This window comes from Sarcophilus harrisii, chromosome 5 (genome assembly GCF_902635505.1).
Source record: "Sarcophilus harrisii chromosome 5, mSarHar1.11, whole genome shotgun sequence".
Lineage (NCBI taxonomy): Eukaryota > Metazoa > Chordata > Mammalia > Dasyuromorphia > Dasyuridae > Sarcophilus > Sarcophilus harrisii.
Genome location: NC_045430.1, coordinates 152,677,276 through 152,685,150, shown reverse-complemented (window position 1 = coordinate 152,685,150; position 7,875 = coordinate 152,677,276). Strand labels below are relative to the sequence as shown.

The following is a 7,875-nucleotide window of genomic DNA, read 5'->3' as shown; positions in this document are numbered from 1 at the left end:
TGTGTCTTTTGTAAGCAACATATAATGTATTCTGCTTTCTAATTCATTCTGCTCTCTGCTTCTGTTTTATGGTTAAGTTCATTACAATTAAAACCCTTTTTTTTTTTTTTTTTTGATTATCTTTCTCTTTTACCCCGTTTCTCCTGAAAAGTCTATTTTGCTTCTGACCACTGTCTCCCTTAATCTGCCCTGTCTTCTGTCATTGCCTCACACCCTCCTCCTCCATTCCCTTACCCTCCTACTTCTTTGGGCTAGAGTATATTCTTCCCTCCTTGAAGCACTTCAGATGAGAATGAGGTTCAAGCTTTCTCCACCACACTCCTCTCATTCCCCCTCCACTATAAAAGCTTTTCCCTGTACACTTCTTTTATCCCCTTTCTACTTCTCCCTTACCATATTTGGGCTGAGAATTCCTGAAGATAATAGCTGCTCACATTGTCACTTTCGAAGCCTGCTGCTGCTGGCTAGTGCTGGTGCTGCTATTACTATCTGAGCAGGTCCTCACCAATCTCTTCTGCTGAATTCCTAAATTGCCTCAGACTAGAACAATGCTTTACTCTGACCTTTTGTTAGCTCTGCTGCTCCAAAATTTGACTTGAGGAATTATTTTAAAGTTGTTTGGAGGGGAATGGAGAGAAGAATCTATCCTTTATCTCCTACTCTTTCTGATAACCTTTTCCCCTACTAACTTCTAGTCAGGAGAATTTCTATACCTTACTATGTATATATGCTTGTGTGTGTATGTTCTTCCTTCTCTGGACAAGTTCAGATTAGAGTGAAATTCAGGCGTTTCTTACTACTGTCCATTTTCCCCTTCATTGTATAAATTTTTCCTTTCAAGATTCTTTTATGTGAAATATTTTCCCCTATTCTTTCTTTCCCTTTTCCCCTTTTCCCAGTGCATCCCTTTCCTCCCCCATTCATTATTCTTTTGAGGCCATCCCAACAGAATAGACTCATACTCATTCCTTTTGTCTTAACAGACTCCTTTTAATTGCCTTAATAATAAAAGTTCTTAGGAGTTACATATATCAACTTCCCATATAGGAATATAATAAATGGTTTAATCTTTACTCATATTTACATTTATGCTTATTTTGAATCTTATGTTTGAATATCAGATTTTCTATTCAGCTCTGGTATTATTAGAAATGCTTGAAAATCCTTTATTTCATTAAATATCATTTTTTCCCTCTTGTAAAATTATACTCAATATTTCTGGGTAGGTTTTTGTTTTTCATAAGGTTTGACATGCAGATATATAAGAGGCATGGTAAAATGCAGATTCTCACTAGCTGATTGACCTTGCTTTTCAGGGCCAAAAATGATATATTAACAGAAGAGTCACAGTTTAGGTGAGCACAGGACATCTTCCCTGACTAAGTGGTCATAAAATGGTTACCTGCTCACATTGGACAAGAGAGAGTGTTCCAGAGGTACAAAAATAAGTTGGGGGATTTTCCAAAGAATCAAGGCATCCCATCCATATTGGGGATGGAAATGGAATTTGAGTAAAACAAGATGGAGATATGTGTCAGCATTCTTGCGGTTGCACAAGTGAACTTCATAACTGATAAACAAGCAGTGAACATTACATTAAAGTTTGAGGCCATTATAAAGGCTGACTATAAGAACATATCTTATTTAATTCTCCCTACACAATTTATGTAAAATATCAAATTTATCAATACTGATTGGAATAGAATAGGGGTCCAAATGAATCATTTCTCACAAATATCAAGCTAAAACCAACAAACAGATAAATTTGGGGGAAAAAAAAGGAAAGAAGAAAGCCAAATTACTAATATAAAAAGTGAAAAGAGAAAAAATTACCACCTATGAAGAAGAAATCAAAACAGTTATGAGCTATTTTTGCCCAATTATATGTCGACAATCTAAATTAAATGTTTATAAAAATGTAAACTAAGAATACTTAAATAACTCAATCTTAGAAAAAAGACCCAGTGATACTACCATTGAATGCCTGCTTTCCCTTCCATCCTCTTCCCCACCCAATACACACACCAAACATTTCAAAGAGCCCTAGTTTGCATTCTTGTATGCAAGTTTAGAAAGTCCCCAAAGTCTGCATTTTTAAGCTTTAATAAGTTAAAATTAATGGTTTTATACAAAGACTTTTAGAACACCCTGTATGTTAAGCCTATAAGGACTAGGTGTATTGATTAACACAATTTTATTTTAAATTTACTTCTAATTTTTCTTTAAAATTTATATACTATTTTTATTTTTTCTGCTCTTGTGTATTTTTTTAAGTGTACTGCATCAATTGACACTTGGTCTTGCTAAAGTATGTTAAATATTTATTTCCAAATCCAGGATAACTATAGTTCAGAGAACTTATGGCTTTTCATAGAAGAGCCACCCAGATTATTTCTTCTCTAAGAACAGTTTGTTTATAGATCATTTAGTAATGATAACTTAATTTTTTCTTCCTTGAGATCAGTTTATTGAATTAATCAAGGGGGTGGGGGTGGGGACAGAGTCAAGATGGCAAAGGGTAGACTGGTCTTTGTTTGAGCTCTTCTTGGCTTCCCTCAGATCAAGCCTCTGAATGGGTTTTGGAGTAACAGAACCCACAAATATTTGGAATGAAACAAATTTTCAGCAGAAGGTATTTTGGAAGAACTTTAGAAAAGGTCTGTTTCAATTAGGCAGTAGGTGAAGTGGCTGAGCCCAGGGACCCAATGTGGAATGGCTTCTGCATAATAGGGAAATGTACAAGAAACCTCTTAGCTAAAATAGAGCAGCATTGGCTACTCTGTCCTGGCTCAGAAGCTAGTGGATCAGCAGATTACCTGTGAGACATGCAATACAACTACAGAAGGCAAATAATGAGCCTCTGAACTCCAGAATAAAGCAGAATGTAGCAACCCCCATCCAATATAGGAAGGAAGTCAACAGCCCTGACCCCAGGCCAGTGTAAAGTGGCTGTCATCTGTAGAGGAAGCTTGAGTCAATCTCCCCTTTCCCCTAAGAGCAGACCTCAACCTTTAAAAATGAGCAAAAAAGTAAAGAGAGCTCTGACTAGAGATAGCTATTGTGGAGACAGGGAAGAATAGACCTCAAACCCTGAGGATACTAAAGGCAAAACATTTCCTGATGAAGTGATAAAAGTTGGTCTCTATCTCACAAGGATCTTGGAAGAATTCAAAAAGGATCTTAAAAGAGAGAAGAAAAAGGGCAAAAGGAAATGAGAACTTTGCAGGAGAGTTTAGAAAAGGAAACACTGATATTATCTGAAGAAAATTCCTTAAAAATAGATTTGATGAGCTGTGTGAGCCTGAGTAAGTCACTTAACCCCAATTGCCTCAGCAAAAAAAACAAAAAAACAAAAACAAACCCTAATGAAAAATAGATTTGATGAAATGGAAAAAGAAACCAACTCCTTAAAAAACAGCATTTTTGAAATGAAAAAAAAATTCAATGAACAAAACAACTCATTTAAAAGTTCAATTGGCCAAATGAAAAGGGAGATAATAAAGCTAACTGAAGAAAATAATTCACTAAAAATTAGAATTGAATAAATGGAAGTGAATAACTCAATGAAACATCAAGAATCAATCAAAAAAAGAAAAAAAAATGTAAAATAACTCATTGCAAAAACAACCAACCTGGAAAATAGATCCAGGAGAAACAACCTAAGAATTACTGCACTACCTGAATACCATAATGGAAAAAAAAAAAAAAAAAAAAAAAGCCTAGACAACATCTTTCAGGAAATCATCAAGGAAAACGGCCCTAATGTCCTAGAACCAGAGAGTAAAATACCTGTTGAGAAAAGAGACCCCAAAGGAAACCACCAAGGAATATCATAGTTAAATTTCAGAATTACCAAATCAAAGAGAAAATATTGCAAACAGCCAGAAAGAAACAATTCAAATATTGAGGAGCCTCAATCAGGATTACTCAGGATCTAGTAGGTTCCATTTTAAAGGAGTGAAGTGCCTAGATTATGATATTCCAGAGGGCAAAGGAACTTGGACTGCAGCCAAGAATCAATTATCCAGCAAAATTAAGCATTATCTTTCAGGGGAAAAGATGGATATTCAATGAAATAGGTGAATTTCATTTATTTCTGATGAAATTTAAAATCAAGTGCAGAAAGGCAGAAATAGTAAATGCATCTTTTTCAGACCATGATACAATAAAAATGACATGTAATAAAGGACCAGAGAAAAATATTAATTGGAAACTAAGTAATCTAATCCTAAAGAATGAGGGTAAAACAACAAATCATAGACACAATTGATAATTTCATCCAAGAAAATGATGAGACAATATCCCAAAACTTATGGGATGCAGCCAAAGCTATTCTTAGGAGAAGTTTTATATCTCTAGATGCTTACTTGCGTAAAATAGAGAAACAGAAGATCAACTAAAAAAGCTATTTAAAAAAAATTAAAAATCTCTAATTAAAATTTTCAAGATTAAAAAAGGAGACTAATAAAATTAAAAGAAAACTACTGAATAAAAAAAACTAAGAGTTGGTTTTATGGGGGATAAAAACAGCAAAATAGATAAACCTTTACTTAATTTGATTAGAAAAAGGAAAGAAGAAAAGCGAACTATTAGTATTGAAAACAAAAAGGATGAACTTTCCACCATTTAAGAGGAAATCAGAGCGATAATTAGGAGCTATTTTGCCCAACTGTCAGTAAATCGGATAATCTAAGTGAAATGAATGCTTTAAAAAAATTTAGATTGCCCAGATTAACAGAGGAAACAAATTAAAAAGTTCCATTTTAGAATAAAAAAATTGAAGAAGCTATTAAACAACTCCTTAAGAAAAAAAAACCTCATTAATCAATCCTCATTTATTAAGGGTCTAATGTGCCAGGCCCAATCCTTGCTTTCTTGATGTTTACAATCATTAAACTGTAATCTAATGGGGGGAGGAGATCATGTAAATAAATCTATACAAAGCAAGCAAAATACAATTCTAGTACCTTCCTTCTGTAATTGTTTATTATTTATCCTGATAAATAATTTTATCTGTTATTTATTTAAATAAATTTATCAGGATAAACAATATCCAATTACAGAAGGAAGGTACTAGAATTGAAGGGAGCTGGGAATGAAGATGGATTTTAGTTGGATCAAGGTGAAGGAGGCAGATCGATCCAGGATTATATTTGTGTCAATTTCTTATTGATTTTCTAAAAGAGGACAGATTTTTATAATTAGCACTTCCTTTCCCCCCGCCCCCCAGTCTGTTCCTTTACCTCTTACACTGAGTGCACTGCTTTTTATTTTTATATACTAAAATCTGTATGGCCAGTAATGCCGACCTCCTTGTGCCTCATGTATAAAAATAACGTGGCTCGTACTAGACCGGTCCCAGTTATAGGAACCTGAGCTCCTGGCACAAATTACACCACAGCTCCTATAAGCACAGAAAAGGTCGGGCTCTGCCCTTGAAAACTGGCGCGGGCACCAGGGGCCCGGGCTGCCGCTGCCAGGGACAGGCTCAGGCGAGGAGGGCGGACGCCCAAGAACAGAGGCAGTTTCAGGGAATTCTTCTGCACCTTCACGCGCGTCTGCAGGCAGGGAGGCACGACTCCCCACCCATCGCGCGCCATGCGCGCCCCGCCCCCGCGCCTAGCCGAGGGTTCCAGAGAGGGCGCGGGAAGGAAGTGCAAAGGAGAAGGCGAAAGGCCAGGCTCACGCTAGGGGCCCGCTGATTGGTTGGGCCGCGCGACTGCCGCTTTTACTTCCTTAGGGGATCGCGGGGGCGGGGCGACGGGTGTTCGCCGAGGCTCAGGTTTGGGCGGCTTGTTTGTGTTTGTTACTCAGCTGATCCGGGTGGTACGTTTGGGGGCAGGCCTGGGGCTGGGCTGACGTCACTGGTCTCTGACGGGTGGAGGGTAAGATAGAAGCTGAGCTGCCTCGGGCCTGCAGCCGGGTAAGTAGGCCCAGCCGTCCCGCCCTGCCACTGCCATCCCCTTCCTTCGCTTCTCAAGAACGATTTCTCTACCGGCTCTAAGGCCTTAGTGACGGCGCTTCCGACACCGCGGATCCCAAAAGATTGCTGGCTCCCCCTGAAATTTTGGAGTGGGCCAGAGGCCCCCCTTCCCTTTCCTTACCCGCCCACCCCTGTGGGTTGTGTTTAGGTTTCGCTGTCTCCACCCACTTCCCTCCCTCCCTCCCTCCAACCTCTTCCTTCTCGGAGCTCTGACTAGCTTAGTACTGCTCACCGGGGCCCAAGTTTCCGTCCTTCTCCAGTCCGTGCTTGTCGGGGTCCATAGTTGGGCCCTTTAATCTGGTGGCATATACATTTCTCGGTCCCCAGAGACCCTCCCTTACTTCTCCTCAACCCCCACACAGCCATTCTTCCAGTAAGTTCTTCTTGCTTTTTGGGGTAGATCGTGCTGGTCGTAGGGCTTTCTGTGATGTGTTTGCAGTTTTAAGCTTTAAGAGCGTAAACTCGTACCAAAAATTTTGACACTCTGTGTGTGTATGTGTGTGTGTGTGTGTATATATATGTACACGTATGTATATGTATATACATATGCATGTATATATGTATATATAGTTGTGTGTACATGCATATTAAAAGAGTATATATGTGTATATAGTTGTATGTGCATACATATTAAAAATAGTATACATATATGTATATATAGTTGTGTGTACATGCATATTAAAATTAGTATATATGTATATATATGCATATGTATATGTATATATAGTTGTGTGTGCATACATATTAAAAATAGTATACATATATGTATATATAGTTGTGTGTACATACATATTAAAAAATATATATGTGTATATATAGTTGTGTGTACATACATATTAAAATATATATGTATATATAGTTGTGTGTACATACATATTAAAAATATATATGTATATATAGTTGTGTGTACATACATATTAAAATATATATGTATATATAGTTGTGTGTACATACATATTAAAATATATATATATATATATATATACATATGTATATATAGATGTGTGTATATACATATTAAAAATATATATATATATATACATATATATATATATATATATATATATATATATATATATATAGTGTGTGTGTGTACACACATAAAATTATATCGCCACAAAGATCTATAAACATTTCTATAGATATTTGTATCGAGATTTTATATATATACATATCTATATCTATATATATATATATAAATAAAATTCTGTAGAGAGCTTTTAAGGGCATGGTGTGGGGGGCGGGGTTGGAGAGACAGACAGAGACAGACAGTTGTTGCTGCAAGTGACCTAATTTTGAAATAGGACGGTGGCATTAAACCAGAGAAAGAAGTGACTTCCAGGAAAAAACAAAACAGAACAAAACTTAATGAAGAGGAAGATAGAAGGTACAGAGAGTAGAACATGATATCATAACCTCATGGTTCCTAAAATAGTGCATGTTTTACTTTCAGTTATTTTCTAGGTGGTACATTCAAGGAGAAAGATATTTTGATATAAAAACAAAATATTAAAATTTGCCACCTGTATGAGGCAAGCCCTCTCTGGACTTCAGTTTTCTCATTAAAAAAAAAAAGTGGTTGGAGCAGATCACATCCAAGGATTCTTCCAGCTCTACATCTGTTATTATATGAACTTATAGAAGTCCATATGGAAGTTTCTTATTTTTTGCCATTATTGCTATACTAGATATTTAAAAATATATGAGGAACCGAGATAATGAAATCTTTATTTTTTCATGACATTTGATTTACATCTTTTCTAATCACATGGTCATTTGTTTTTGAAAACAACTTACACTTGCAATGTGTGTATTTACTCATATACGTGCTAATTTTTGTCTTAAGAGTATCAAAAAACTTAGAACCTCAAAGTTCTTATTTAATCTAACCT

At 36.3% G+C, this 7,875-nt stretch overlaps 1 protein-coding gene across 4 annotated transcripts in view; it reads left to right on the top strand.

Moving 5' to 3' along the window:
- The first annotated feature begins 5,748 nt into the window (after positions 1-5,748).
- PNPLA8 (patatin like phospholipase domain containing 8) overlaps positions 5,749-7,875 on the top strand; it is a 44,223-nt gene continuing 42,096 nt past the window's right edge. The window contains exon 1 of one of the 4 annotated variants that reach the window (XM_003771509.4): positions 5,749-5,923. The gene's annotated coding sequence lies outside the window, so the exon portion shown is untranslated. Of the gene's footprint in view, positions 5,924-5,959; positions 6,357-7,875 lie in introns of those variants that run through there. The other 3 variants (XM_012550957.3, XM_012550956.3, XM_031938811.1) reach the window with 3 other exon arrangements.